General features: G+C 34.5%; 1 protein-coding gene across 2 annotated transcripts in view; it reads right to left on the minus strand.

Moving 5' to 3' along the window:
* Positions 1-16,788, minus strand: part of SCAPER (S-phase cyclin A associated protein in the ER) — a 504,096-nt gene that overhangs the window by 212,805 nt on the left and 274,503 nt on the right. The window lies entirely within an intron of this gene.

Here is a 16,788-nt window from a genome sequence, read left to right on the forward strand (position 1 = left end):
AAAGTCTCGTTTAATTCTTTGTTTTCTTTTCCCAGTGACTATCTTTTCAAAATTTATCGTTCAGTTTTATTGAGATATAATTGACACATAACACTGTACAAGTTTAATCAAATAATGTGTTGATTTAATATACATATATTTTATGAAATGATTACCATAATAAGGTTAATTAACACCTTCATTATCTCACATATTTATCATTGTGTGTGTGGGGGGGTTGAGGACCTTTAAGATCTATCTCTTAGTAACTTTAAACTATATAATACAGTATCGTTAACTTCAGCCACCACACTATACATTAGATCCCAGAACTTATTCATCTTATAACTAGAAGCTTATACTCTTTGACCAACAGCTTCCCATTTACCTTACCCCCCAGACGCTGGCAACCACCATTCTATTCTCTGGTTCTTTAAGTTTGATTTTTTAGATTCTACATACATGAGATCATATAGTATTTGTCATTCTCTCTCTGACTTATTTCACACAGCATGCCCTCTATCCATGTTGTTACAAATGGGAGATTTCCTTCTTTCCCATGGCCAAATAATACGCATTGCATATGTACACACCACATTTTCTTTATCCGTTAATCTGTTGATGGATATTTAGGTTGTTTCCATGTCTTGGCTATTGTGAATAATACTGCAATGAACATGGGAATGCAGATATCTCTTTAAGATAGTGGTTTCATTTCATTTGACTATATACCCACAAGTGGGATTGTGAGATGATATGGGTAGTTTTATTTTTAATTTTTTGAGGAACCTCCACACTGCTTTCCATAATGGGTATACCGATTTATATTCCCATCAACAGTGTACAAGGTTCTCTATTTTCCACATCCTTGCCAACCCTTGTTAATTGCTTTTTTTTTTTTTTTTTTTTGCGGTACGCAGGCTTCTCACTGCTGGGGCCCCTCCCATTGCGGAGCACAGGCTCCGGACGCGCAGGCTCAGCGGCCATGGCTCATGGGCCCAGCCGCTCCGCGGCACGTGGGATCTTCCCGGACTGGGGCACGAACCCGTGTCCCCTGCATCGGCAGGCGGACTCTCAACCACTGCGCCACCGGGGAAGCCCAATTGCTGTCTTTTTGATAATAGCCATTTTAACAGGTGTGAGGTGATATCTCATTGTGGGTTTCCATTACATTTAACTGATGATGATGATGATGATGCACCTTTTCAAGAACCTGTAGGCCTTTTTATGTGTTCTTAAAAAACGTCAATTCAGGTCCGTTTGCCCATTTTAAAATCAGATTATTATTATTATTTGCTATTGAGTTGTAGGAGTTTCTTATATATCTTAGATATTAACCCCTTATCAGATATTTGGTCTGCAAATATTTTCTCCCATTCCACAGGCTGCCTTTTCATTTTGTTGGTTGTTTCTTTTGCTATGCAGAAGCTTTTAAGTTGGATGTAGTCTGACTTGTTTATTTTTGCTTTTGTTGCTTGTGATTTTGGTCATATCCAAAAAAATCATTGCCAAGATAAATGCCAAGGAATTTTTTGCTTGTTGTTTTCTTCTGGGAGTTTTATGTCTCCAGGTCTTAGATTTAAGTCTTTATTCCATTTTGAGTTAATTTTTTTTGAGTTAATTTTTGTGAGTGTGAAAAGAGTCCAGTTTCATTCTTTTGAACGATTATCCAGTTTCTCCAACACCACTTTTTGAAGACATTATCCTATCCCTGTTGACTATTCTTGGCTCCCTTGTCAAATATTAATTCACCCTATGTGTTGGTTTATTTTTAGGGTCTCGATTCTGTTCCACTGGGTTTTGTGTCCGCTTTTATGCCAGCACTAAACTATTTTGATTACTATAGCTTTACATAGGGATTGCATTGAATGTATAGATGGCTTTGGGTAGTGTGGACACTTTTAACAATATTAATTCTTCCAATCCATGAATGAGATTTTTTCCCCATTTATTTGCGCATTCTTCAATTTCTTTCATCAGTTTCTTACAGTTTTCAGTGTACAGATCTTTTCACTTCTTTGGGTAAATTTATTCCTAAGTATTTTATTGTTTTCGATGCTATTGTAAATAGGATTGTTTTACTTCTTTTTCAAATACTTCCTTGTTAGTGTATAGAAAAACTACTGATCTTTGCATATTCATTTTGTATCCTGCAACTTTAGAGATTTTGTTTATTAGTTCTAACAGCTTTTTTTGGTGGAGTCTTTGGGATTTTCTATACATAAGATCACATCTTCTGCCAACAGAGACAATTTTACTCCTTCCTTTCTGATTTGAATTCTTTATTTCTTTTTCTTGCCTAATTTCTCTGGCTAGGACTTCCAGTACTATGTTGGATAAAAGTGGTGACAGTAGGCAGCCTTGTCTTATTCCTGGTCTTAGAGGGAAAGCTTTCAATCTTTCATTGAGTATGTTGATAGCTGTGGGCTTTTCATATATGGATGTTATTATGTGGAGGTATATTCCTTTCATAACTGATTTGTTGAGAGTTTTTATCATGAAAATGTGTTGAATTTTGTTAAATGCTTTTTCTGGATCTACTGAGAGGATCACATAATTTTAATCTTTCATTCTATTAATGCGGTATATCACATTTATTGATTTGTGTATGCTGAATCATTCTTTTATCCTAGGGAAAAAAATCCCACTTGATCATGATTTATGATCCTTTTAACGTGCTGTTGAATTTGTTTTCCTAGTATTTTGCTGAGAATTTTTACATCAACATTCATCAGGAATTTTGACTTAACACTTTTTTTTCTTGTAGTGTCCTTATTTGGCTTTGATATCAGGGTAATGGTGGCATTGTAAAATGAGTAGACAGTATTCACTCCTCTTTGATTTTCTGGAATAGTTTGAGATGAACTGGAATTAATTCTTCTTTAAGTGTTTGGTAGAACTTAAACCATCTGGCCCTGGGCTTTTCTTTTTTGGGAGGTATTTGATTACTGATTCAAATCCTTATTTGTTATTTTTCTGTTCAGATTTTCTCTTTCTTCAGGATTCAGTTTTGGGAGGTTGTACATTTCCAGAAATGTAGCTATTTCTTCTAAGTTGTCCAATTTCTAGGTGTGTAATTGTTCACTGTAGTCTCTCATGATCCTTTGTGCTATCAGTTGTAATGTCTCCAGTTTTGAGTTTTCTTTTTTTCTTAGTCTATCTAAAGATTTGTTAGTTTTGTTTCTCTTTTCCAAAAATCAGCTTTCAATTTAACTGTCCTTTTCTAAATTTTTTTTTCTCTATTTCATGTATTCTGGCCTGATCATTTTTATTTCCTACCTTCTACTAACTTTGGGCTTAGCTTCTTCCTTTTCTAGGTACTTGAGGTATAAAATTAGGTTGAGATCTTTCTTTTTTCTTAATGTAGATGTTTATCATTATAAACTTCCTCTTAGAGCTGCTTTCATGGCACCCCATAAGTCATGATATGTCATGCTTCTATTTTCGTTCAAGATCTTTTTAAAATTTCACTTTTTTTTTTTCTTTTTTTGCAGTACACGGGCCTCTCACCGCCGTGGCCTCTCCCATTGTGGAGCACAGGCTCCGTACGTGCAGGCTCAGCGGCCATAGCTCACAGGCCCAGCCGCTCTGCGGCACATGGGATCCTCCCAGACTGGGGCACGATCCCACGTCCCCTGCATCGGCAAGCGGACTCTCAACCACTGCGCCACCAGGGTGGCCCTAAAATTTCACTTTTGATATTGGTTGTTTAGGAGTGTGATGTTTAATTTCCACATATTTGTGTATTTTCCAGTTTTCCTCCTGTTCTTGATATCTAGTTTCATACCACTGCAGCTGAAAAGATACTTGGTATGATTTCAGTTTTCTTAAATTTGCTAAGATTTGTTTTGTGACATAACATATGATCTATCCTGGTTAATGCTCCCTATGCACTTGAGAAGAATATGTATTCTGCTACTGTTGGATGAAATGTTCTGTGTCTATTAGTCCATTTGGTCTAAAGTATAGTTTAAGTCCAATGTTTCCCTATTGATTTTCTGTCTGAATGATCTATCCATTATTGAAAGTGGGATATTAAAGTTCCCTTGTATTGTTGTCTATACCTCCCTTCAGATTTGTTAGTACTTTATATATTTAGGGGCTCTGATGTTCGATGTATATACATTTACAATTTTTATAGCCTCTTGATTATTTGACTCATAATTTTATTATTATATAATTACCTTCTTTTTCTCATTATAATTTTTGACTTAAAGTCTATTTTGTCTGAAATAATGTAGCTACCCCTGCTGTCCTTTGGTTTCCATTTGCATGGAATGTCTTTTTCCATGCCTTCACTTTCAGTCTATGTGTGTTGTTAAAGGCTGAAGTGAGTCACTTGTGGCCACCACATACTGAGGTCTTTTTTAAAATCCATTCAGCCACTCTATACATTTTGATTGGAGAATTTAATCAGTTTACATTTAACATAATCATTGATGGGTAAGGACTTGCTAAAGCCATCTTACTGTCTTCTGGCTACTTTGTAGTTCCCTTATCCTTTCTTCCTCTTTTGGTATGTACTATTTTGGGGGTTTTGTTTCTTGGTTACCATGAGGCTTACATGAAACAACTTATAACAGTCTCTTATAAACTGGTAATTTTGATTGCATACAAAAGTCTACCTTTTTAATCCCTCCCCCCATTTTATTTTTTGATGTTGCAACTTGCTGCCTCTTTTTATATTGTGTAATAATTAACAAACTATTGCAGCTATAGTTACTTCTGATACTCTTGTCCTTGAACCTTTACACAAGAGTTAAGTGACTAACACACCACGTTACATTATTAGCGTATTTCAAATTTGACCTTAACTTTACCAGTTTTATATTTTCATGCTACTAATTAGCATCATTTCATTTCAGCTTAAAAAACTCCTTTTAGAACTTCTTATAAGGCAGGGCTAATGTGATGAATTCCATCAGCTTTTGTTTATCTGGGAAAGTCTTTATCTCGCCTTCATTTCTGAAGGATAGCTTTGCTGGCTAACATATTCTTGGTTGGCAGTTTTTTCTTTCAGCACTTTGAAAATATCATCCTACTCTCTCCTGGCCCACATGGTTTCTGCTAAGAAATGCACTGATAGCCTTATTGGGGAGGGGTCCCTTGTATGTGAAGAATTTTGTTTCTCTAGCTGCTTTAAAAATTCCCTTTGTCTTTGACTTTAGACAATTTTATTATAATGTGTCTTGAAGATCATTTGGGATTGCAATTTTGGGGGCACCTATGAGTTTCATGAATTTGGATGTCTAAAACTCTTCCCAGATTCCCATATCTGTGAAGTTCTCAGGCATTATTTCTTTAAGTAAGCTTTCTCAAGAGACCCTTTCCTTCCCTCCCCTCTCCTAATTGGATTCCAATAATGCAGACTTTTTCTTAATGGTAGACCATGGTTCTTGTTAGTTTTTCTTCATTCTTTCTCAGGTAAATCTTACATCTCCATTTCTTTGGGGTCAGTTGCTGGAAAACTGTTCCTTTGATGGTATCATATTTCATTCATGTCTTGCATTGCTATCTTCTTGTTTAAAGAAGCCATCACCTCCTCTTTACTGACTGGCTTCAGTAGAAAAATTAATTTGGTCAGCCCTGTTAGGGATTCTAAGTTTTCTCAGAACTATGAATACACTTGCTGCATACTTCTTGCTCCTCTTCTGGGGGAATGTTAAGATTATACGCCTTCTCTTGATCCTGCAAAGCCAGGCCATGTGCTGACAGCCTCCCTTTTGCTTTCCCTAGGGTGGTGCTGAATGTTCATATTTGGGTGATTTCTCTCAATTCCCCAGAGTTGGGCCAGCTTTCTGTGTTGCTCATTAGCCACTGGCAGAGGTTTCTTCTTGCTGCTGTTAGAGGCATGCACTGGGAGCTGGCCAGGGGGTGTAGGTTTGTGTGGATGAGGTGCTGGGGTACTTGTGGACCAGTTGAGGGGATTCTAGGGCAAGGTGTCTTCAGCATCTCATGGGCAAGCTTCCTGATGGAGTCCACAATGTGGTTCATAGGATCCATGTCCCTTTGATGTTCTCCAAGAGCACTAGCTGCTGTTCTCCCAGTCACATCCAAACTCCTAGTCACACAGCATACCTCAGTATTGAGGATGGGGCTAAAAAGAAGTGGGTCTCTTTGGCAGCGTCCTGCCCAGCTGGGGAAGACTAACTCTAATATGCTCTCACAATTCCTCCTTGGGAGAAATCACAGGCCTAAAAGGTGTCTCATGGCACTGTGCTGTGCCTCCTTGGGGTAGAGGTGACACGTCCTCTTATCCTCTTCAGTGTATCCAATCTCAAAATTTTTTGCTCCAACAGTGTGATGGAACTTCCCCTGGGTCTAAATTGGTGTTCTTGGGCAGGGGGAAGACTATAGGAAATATTTAACCCACCATGTTGATGATATCACCAACTCTCATTTATTTCTTATTTAAAATTGGTTTAGTTATTCTCAACTTTATTTTTCTAAAGACTTTTAGAATTATCTTGTAATATTCCATGAAAAAGTTAATTGCAGTTTTAACTGAATTTAATTTATGTTTTAATTTGTAGAGAATTGACACTTTATAAGTCTTCACAATCACAAACATCAAGTATTTCCATTTGTTGAAATACTCTTTCCATAGAATCTCATAATTTTATCCCTAAAAGTCTTATTTTTTTAAAAAAGATTATTCCTAGGCATATAATGGTTTCTGTTGTTATTAAGAATGAGATTAAAGCTTTTCTTTTTTACATTTGTAGTTTTTGGTCACTGGTGTCTAAGAACACAACTTAATTTGGTAAATGGATCCTGTAACCAGGAATCTTTATCGTCTTTTTGGTTTTAAGAATTTGTGAATTTTCCTGGATTCTCAACATAGACAAGCACCTTATCAGCAAATATACACAACTTTGTTTCTTTACTGCTTATCTTTTATTCAGGCATGATGTTCAGATATGTTAGCAACATACTTCACAGATATCAACCAATCAAAAGGAAGCAATGGCTTTAAACAATCCATTTGGCTGTACTGGTGCATATCAGCCAGTAATCAGCACTGCTTTTTCTTGTTATATTGAACAAGAAAATATATCGTCCAGGACCTTGAGGACAGTGAATCAATGTTTCATTATTAAATACGATGTTTTTTGCAGGTTTTTGGTAACCACCCTAAACTAGCCTCTTCTTCTTAAAATTAAATCTTTAAAATTGTTAAAAATTAGGAGTAAGTGTTGAATTTTAATTTATGCCTTTTCTGTTTCTACTAATACTGTTTTTCCCCTTTAATTTTAAAATGATGGTTTATATTAATTTATTTTTAGATGTTATATCAATCCTTTCATTTCTGTAATAAATAATAGTTGATTATGTTGCTACTAAATTTTAATTCTCACAACTGAAAGAGTTAGATATGCAATCCTACCCATATTTTTCAAAGGAGAAAAGTGAAGTTTCTGGTACTTCCCTGGTGGCGCAGTGGTTAAGACTCCACGCTCCCAATGCAGGGGCCAGGGTTCGATCCCTGCTCAGGGAACTAGATCCCACATGCATGCTGCAACTAAGAGTTCGCATGCCACAACTAAGGAGCCTGCATGCTGCAACTAAGGAGCCGGCGAGCTGCAACTAAGGAGCCCACCTGCCAAAACTAAGACCTGGTGCAACCAAATAAATAATAAAAAATAGATATATTAAAAAAAAGATTAATTAAAAAAAAGAAAAGTGAAGTTTCCTACAAAGGTTAATAATCTGGCTAATCTCACAGAGCTACTGCATGGCTGATCTGGAATTTGAATTCAGGCCCATAACTACAAAGCCTGTGGTCTTAATAGCTGCATTACATTGTATCAACATCTGCCGACTGCCTAATTATTGCCATGAATTTAACATAAATTATTTCATTTAATAGTCACACAATCCTTTGGGACGTGTCAACATCATACACTTTACTGATAGGAAAGACTGAAGCCCAGATAGATTAATTAATTTGTCCAGGTTCACAAAATAAATAGGTAGCAGGTTCTAGGCCCATGCTTTTAACATTGCTCTCATCTGCTTCCTTAATATCTGCCCATTGCTGGTGCAATTTTGACCAACATCACGTGCAACTTTCAACAATCCTCTATTTCTTCATAGTTCCTGAGAATGGAATAGAGGACAACATAGATGATTTAATTTATTCTAAGGCAGAGTTTCTCCAAATGTCCATTTAAGTATCTCTAATGTCAGAAAAAAAGTGAATTTCCAGGGACATGGGGGGTATACACCTAGTAACAGCAAGAAGCATCTTCATGAGTATCTTGTTTCAAAAATAAAAAAATGTTGCATTCCTTTCCATGATATCATCTACGTTTATTTTAACCAGAAAATAGTTTTATATGACATACTATTGAGGAGGAAAATAGTTTTCTACTTGCCTTACTTCATACACAAGGTATCTGCCATGGAGTCTATTAATGTAAAAAAAATGAGCTGAACTGAAGACAGCTAGCATCAAGGTCCTTATACAGGCAATTTCTCATTTTTTAGTGTCACTATTTCCGAGAACCCAGACTTATATAAATGTGGTTAAAAACAGTAAGTGTTTACTCACTGCATCCAGCAATCAATAACTAAGGTGAGCCCAAGAGTAGAATATTGCCAGAGAGGTAGCATGATGGAATACCGTCAGGCTGCTATGGGAAGAAACTTCAAAAAGCACATCTTACTGACAGGTAAAATCACTCATATCATGTGCTGGGCTGAAAGGATCTCTTATACAGCATTGTCTATTTACTTATTTATTTTAAATCATAACAACAATGTACTCAACAAGAACTTTATTAGTGAAGAAATAACTCTAACAATTTGTTCTTAATATTATCAATAGCATTGTCATTTTTAGCAATGTAAATGAAGATTAAATAATTCATGGTCCTACTTCTGGTTCTCAAACATCATTTTCATGACATTTCTTGCCTAATACAATAATTGACATGCTTTGGTTAAAATTTATCAATTATTTGCCACAAAGTATTTATTCAAGAGATAATACTAAAATAGTCTTTTTCACAAAAACCTGAGTGTAAAAAATTTTTTAACAATTTTTTTTGTCGCTAATATTTGCATAAAACTGACACTCCAGGGAAGTGTACTTTTGTATCTAATAGCTTTGAGAAGCCCCCCTTAGCAATGTTCTAGGGAAAGGTGATTAACGACAGTATATCGGCATTCACCTAGCTAGATGAGTAGTGAACTTGGTTTTGCTTTCTCATGCTTAGCTCTCTTTAAGCACACCATAATCTCTCTACTTCTAAGAAGAAATGAAAAATAACCACCAAAAGGTGTGTAGCTGGGATTCAGTTATAAATAACTCTAATGTCCTATAGTTCTGGTCAGTGAACTGAATACTTTTCTGAATGAGGACCTGCACTGTTCAGTCAACACAGACAGACATTCTCTTTTTAAACTAAATCCTCTACGTGTGATACTTTTCTAAGTAGAAGATGACACACAGCTGTTTTCCAAGATTTGCAACATGGTTTGATATGAAACAGGTTGATCCTCAGTTACACAACTAGCTAACAACTCTAACAGCCATTTCTCAAAATGCTGCTGTTACAGACATTAATATCCTTCCAGTCATAATTTATATTAAAAGTATGATTTAAAATGATACTAGAAGGTACCTCATTCAAAAATGGGAAACTAAGCAATTAAGATAAGCTCTCCTGCTGAAAACAACCAAAAAAGCTGAATAAAACATTTTTATTATTCTAAACAAATTAAAGCTACCAGAGAGAGAACTGCAAGTCAAAAATCCAGGAGAAGGTAAAAACCAAGAGACAGAAGCACAGCCCTCAAAGCTGCTTTTGCTGATCCATGAGAAGCAGTTACAAAATGACACAAATTAAACCATTCCAAAAAAGACTGAAAAGTTTCATCCTCATGATAAGCCTGAAATGGAAGTCAGCCAGCCAATCCACATACTTGCAGCATGTTTAGGACACCCAAGTGGCCTGGGGAACCTTAGACCTTGAACTTGAATTAACATGGTTCCAGAAACATTAGTACTCTTAGCACCTACCAAAAATAAATGAAAATATTTCCAGAGGAAGGCACCATCATATTAGGTTTTCAATTATTCTTAAAAATTGTTCAAATACAATGACCACAAAACACAAGTAAATAAATTTTAAAAGACTGAAATTATACAAAGTATCTTCTCTAACCACAAAAGAATGAAATTAGAAATCAGTAACAGAAGAAAGTCTGGAAAACTCACAAATATGTGGAAATTAAACAATACATTCTTGCACAACCAATGGGTCAAAGAAGAAATCACAAGGGAAATTAGAAAATACTTTGAAATAAGTGAAAATTAAAACACAATATAACAAAACTTATGGGATTCACTGAAAGCAGTGCTCAGAGGAAAATTTATAGATGTAAATGTCTGCTTTAAAAAGAACAAAGATCTCAAATCAATAACTTAACTTTACACTTTAAGGAAGTAGAAGAAGACCAAACTAAGCTCAAAGCTAACCCAAAACTAAAAGAAATAAAGATTAGAGTGGTGATAAACAAAATAGAGAACAGAAAAGCAAAAGAGAAAAATCAATGAAATCAAAGTTGGTTCTTTGAAAAGATCAAAAACATTGACAAACCTTTAGCTAGACTAAAGAAAAAAGAGAAGATTCAAATGACTAAAATCAGAAATGAAAGTGGGGATGTTACTATTGACCTTACAGAAATAGAAAGGATTATGACAGCATACTATGATCAATTATATGCCAGCAAGTTAGATAACCTAGATGAAATGGACAAATTCCTAGAAACATGCAAACTACTAAAACTGAGTTAAGAAGGAATAGAAAACTGGAATATATTTGTTAACAAGCAAAGAGACTGAATCAGTAATCAAAAACCTCTCAACAAAGAAAAGCCTCGAACCAGATGGTTTCACTGGTCAATTCTACCAAACATTTAAAGAATTAATACCAATCCTTCTCAAATTATTCCAAAACACAGAAGTAGAGAGAACACTTCTTATCTCATTCTATGAGGCCTGTATCATCCTGATAATACAGCTAGACAAAGATATCAGAAGAAATGCTAGACTAGTACCCCCTATGAGTATAGATGCAAAAGTTCTCAACAATTACAATTATCAGCATGTAATGAAAAATAAACAGGTTAAAAAGGAAACAAGACATCACAAGAAAGAACGTGTAAAAACACACACTGAAAGATGTGAGATATTAAGGTTATTAGACACCGATTGTAAAATGTTTTCTGTGTATAAATAAAAAATAAGCTTGAAAATATCTGCAAAGAACATGCAATTATAAAAAAGGTCATAGCAGGTGTGAAAAAGAGCAAACAGGCTTTCTAGACATAGAAAATTGAATACTGTGGTTAAAATTAAGAATCTCATGGATAGTTTTAAGAGTGTATCAGAGACAACTGGGGAGAGAATAAATTAAAACAGAGAAGCTAGAAGAAACTCACATATCTACAAAACTTTGATTTACGACAGATGAGGCACCAAAGAACAGTAGGGGAAACTAGTCTTTTCAATAAATGGTGCTCAAAAAATTAAGCACCCAGATGGAAAAAAAAAATGAAATTAAACCTTACAATAAGCAGAAAAATTAATTCCAGGCAGATAATAAACTAAAAGTAAAGGCAAAACTATAAAACTTCAAGAATAAAATATAGAAAAAGACTTCTTGACTCAGGAATGGGACAATAGTTTATAAAGAGCAAAAACTATTAACCATAGAATACTGATAACTCTTTGCACACTAAAATTAAGAAATACTATATGATACCACTTATATGTGGAATCTAGAAAATACAACAAGCTAGTGAACAAAACAAAAAAGAAACAGACTCACAGATATAGAGAACAAACCAGTGGTTACCGGGGGGGAGAAGGACGGGGGGACACTACCATATTGTGGTAGTAGATTAAGAGGTACATGCTATTATGTATAAAATAAGCTACAAGTATATATTGTACAACACAGGGAATATAGCCAATATTTTATAATAACTATAAATTGAGTATAACCTTTAAAAATTGTGAATCACTATATTGTACACTTGTAACTTATATAATATTGTATATAAACTATACTTCAGTTTTTAAAAAAAGAACTGTTCATCAAAAGAACCAAAAGAGAGTAAAAAGACAGCTGAGTAATAGAAATAGGTATCTTTAATACACTTCAAAAACATAGAACTGGTATCCAGAACGTAGAAAGAATTCTTACAAATCAGCAGAAAAGTGAGCAAAAGATTTGAACAGGCATGTCACAAGAGAATTCAAATGGCCAAGCAATACGAATAGGTGCCCAAACCTACCTGCCAATAGAGATGCACATTAAACTACAGCAAGCATACTACTACATACCCACAAGATTGGCAAAAATTAAAAAGTCTGATAACATCAAGTGTTAGAAAAGGAGAAAGAAACAGGACTTTTATACTCTGCTGTCAGTAGAGTGGCTTGGTACAACTTATCTGGAAAACAATACAGCATTATCAAGAAAAGTTAAAGGTACACATACCCTATAACCCAGGAATTCCACTCCTTAGGGAAATTCTTGCACATGAGTACAAGAATACATGTTTAGAAGCACATTTTTTATAAAAACAACCCAAATTTCCATCAGTGGTGAAATGGGTAAGTGCTACTGTGGCAAATTTATATAATGACACAGTACATACAGCAATGGAAAAAACCCTCTACACAACATAAATTCTTAAATACATAAACCTGATAGACGCCAAGACACAAAAATACAGAGAGTAGCATTCCATTTATATAAAGTTCAAAACTAGACATGTTTAAACTAACATATATTATTTAGGAATGGATCCTTAGGGAGTAAAACCATACAGAAAATTTTTAAAAAGTGGTTTCCAAAAAGTCAAAGTAATAATTTATCCAAATATTAAAAGAAATGCATGATTGGCAAAATAAATGTAGGTGGGTTGCAGGGTTCGAGATGCTGGCAATGTTCTATTTCTCGAACAAGTAGTCACCAGGGTTTCTTGCTGTTATAATTATTCATTTTTTCTGTGCAAGTGTGTTTTACACAAATTTCTGTGTGTTGTATTACATAAGAGGTTTTTTTTTTAAGACGAGGTTTTTTAAAAAGAATTTTAAAAGAGTTTACAAAGAGTTAATGTGCATAATCAGAAAATATCACAAGTTGTGTAAAAAAACGTTACTATAAGCTAGCAATACAAATATTCATCACTGAGTTTTTATAACAAATTTATTTGCTTTTAAAAGAGCACTCTTCAAAAAGAAGCCACAATAAGTGATTTCACACGAGATGACTAAAATAGTGTGTTTTTATAAAGGCAAGCCTCAACATCTGAAAAATAATATAAGCTATTTTGGAATCATGATTATCTAATTTTTTTTGTTTTATACTGAGACATAGTTTACCTAAAATGCACAGATTTAAGTATTTGGTTTGATGACTTCTGGCAATTGGACACACCTATATAACCACATCTAAAACAAAATACACAAACACTTCCTCCTTTCTTTTCCTTCACTCTTTCTTTTTAAAAAATACAAACCATATACATATTAAATTTCTGTATGATTCTTAAAATAACAATTCCATTTTCCTTATATTAATGGTCTAATGCAAGCTAGTTGAAGAAGTATCAGAAACATTTTCATTTTACTTTGGGCCATACGATACACTTGTCACCTTCTGACAAGATATGGGTGTCATACAAGCTATACAGTTACTTGTCAGCTGCTACGAGGAAACAACTACATAAATTGAGAACACAGTAAGTGAGGGGATCAAAATAAGACGATCGTACGACTGAATGTTTTCCAGTTCCTCTCAAACTGAAGAGTTCCAGCTGAAAATAAGAGAAGTAAAACCTAATGCAACCATGAGGTTTGGAGGATAGACAGTGTCTACCAGGACCTGGACACAATTTTCTGAACACAATTAGGTTGAAAAAGCTCTTAGGGATTAGTGGTTTATCTTCTCTAAGCATGTGTTAAATAGCCACAAAAAGCAGAAAAAAGGGGAGTGGGGTGAGGAAGGATTTCTACCTTTCTACCTTCCACAGTTTTTTGTTGGTGGAATTTTGCAAGATAAATTTCAAAAACACCAAAGTAAGACGGGGTTTGCTATAGGTATGACAAAGTCAATTGTGATTTGACATCTCAATTCAGTTAAATTATGAATGCTGTCAGCTACGTGGTTTACTTATTCAGGTTCAAGAGATTCACAGCTGAATCCCTATTTAAATTTGGCAGGATTCTAAAAAAGTCAGGAAAGGCAACTGGACAAAATCCACGTCCAATCCATTTGCTTAAAGTGTTTACTTATAGTAACAGCATACAAATGTCTCATGTTACTGATAAACCACAGAAAGCTTGTGGGATGCTGTTACTATCCAAACTTAAATGTAATGTTCATTATGGCAGAGTAATGAGAAAGTCAATAAAAATACAAATCACATTTACTTAGAACCAATTTAATACAATGGCAAGTATGATGAAAGTGCCTTTGCATATATGAGAATGTTTTAGAAACTCTTATTTGAAATAATTAAACATTTCTGCAACATAAGTGTCTTTGGAGCAATTTATTTTAACTTGAACTTTAATTATATTGTGAAACATAAACATACATTAAGACAGGAAAAAAAAGAAAACATTTAGTACAATTTTAAAGAATAATTATAATTTGAACATAACATCACCATCTGGTCAAGAAAAAAGAAGACTAGAAGCACTCAAGAAGCCACTTAGGTAAATCTTCCTGATCATACCATTCACCCTCCTCTTTGGATAATCATTATCCTGATTTTGACGAGAAATATTTTCCGTATCTTCTTTATAGTTTTACCACCTATGTATACAGTCTAAAAGAATAATGTTACCTTTGTCTATCCTTAAAGTTTATGTAACTGGAAATGTAACAGTATATAAATATATTTTGGCGACTTGTGACTACACATTGTGAGATACACCCATGTTGTTACCCATAACTGTAGTTCATTCATTTTTTTTTAAACATCCTTATTGGAGTATAATTGCTTTACAGTGGTGTGTTAGTTTCTGCTTTATAACAAAGTGAATCAGCTACACATATGCATTTATCCCCATATCTCCTCCCTCTTGCGTCTCCCCATTCTTTTTTACTGTTGAACAATATTCCATTACATGAACATACCATAATTAATATATTCAGCTGTTGATGGATACTTGGGTTATCTTCCATATTTGGTAATTATAAACAATGCTGCTATTGAACATTTGTGTACGTGTCTCCTGGTGCATATATGCATTAATTTCTCTAGGGTATAAACCTAGAAGTAAAATATGATATGCATGCCTTCAACTTTAATTGATCCTGGGCATACATCAGAGAAAACCATAATTCAAAAAGATACGTACACCCCAAGGTTCACTGCAGCACTACTTACAATAGCCAGGACATGGAAGCAACTTAAATGTCCATCAACGGATGAATGGATAAAGAAGATATGGTACATATATAATACGATGGAATATTACTCAGCCATAAAAAAGAACAAAATAATGCCATTTTCAGCAACATGGATGGACCTAGAGATTGTCATACTGAGCGAAGTAAGTCAGACAGAGACAAATATCATATGATATCGCTTACATGTGGAGTCTAAAAAAATGGTACAAATGAACTTATATACAAAACAGAAACAGAGTCACAGATATAGAAAACAAACTGATGGTTACCAAAGGGGAAAGTGGAGGGGTGGATAAATTGGGAGATTGGGATTGACATATACACGCTACTATATATATTGATAAAATAGATAACTAATAAGAACCTACTGTATAGCACAGGGAAACTCTACTCAATACTATAATGAACTATATGGGAAAAGAATCTAAAAAAGAGTGGATATATGCATATGTATAACTGATTCACTTTGCTGTACAGCAGAAACTAACACAACATTGTAAATCAACTATACTCCAATAAAAATTAATTAAAAAAAATAAACTTGTAGTACCAAGTTATATTATCACAAACAGTGTATGAGCATTCCCATTGCTTTAGATCTTTGCTGATACTTGGTATTTTCAGTGTTTAATTTTTGCCATTGTGATAGGTGAATCACAGTACCACACTGCGTTTTTTATTTGGATTTTCCTGATCAATAAAGAGATTGACTATCTTTGCATATATTTATTGGCTAATTAAGTTTCTCCTTTTGGTTTTGTTTTGGTTTGGTTTTTTTCCGCTGCACTGTGTGGCATGTGGGATCTTAGTTCCCCGACCAGGGATCAAACCTGTGTCCCCTGCATTGGGAGTAAGTTCCTCCTTTTGGAATGCCTATTCTCTTGATCATTTTCCTACTGGGTTGTTGGTAGGTTTTTTTTTTTTTCCCTCATTAATTTGTAGGAATTCCTTATATACTCTGGATACCCTTCTTCATGGGTTGTACATATAAAGATCTTCTCCCATTCTGTTCTCTTGTCTTTCTACTCTTTTTTCTGGTGTCTTTTGAGGAATAGAAGTTCCTATTTTAATGCAAATTTATCAACACTTCCCTTTATGGTTAATGTCTTTTTTTGTCCAGGCAAAACCCCAAAGTCAAGAAGATATTCTTCTCTTATTTCCGAAAGGCTTTTTTTTCTTTTTACATTTAGGTCAATCTGGAATTAATTTTTTGTTTATGATGTGAGGTAAGGTCAAGTTTCATTTTTTAAAAATAAGGATATTTAATCACTATAGCATCATTCACAAAATAGACCATACTTTCCCCTAGTGCTTTACAGTGCCTCCTTTTTCCATACATACATAAACAAGCATACACATTTGAATA

This window comes from Orcinus orca, chromosome 2 (assembly GCF_937001465.1).
Source record: "Orcinus orca chromosome 2, mOrcOrc1.1, whole genome shotgun sequence".
In the NCBI taxonomy this organism is placed as follows: domain Eukaryota; kingdom Metazoa; phylum Chordata; class Mammalia; order Artiodactyla; family Delphinidae; genus Orcinus; species Orcinus orca.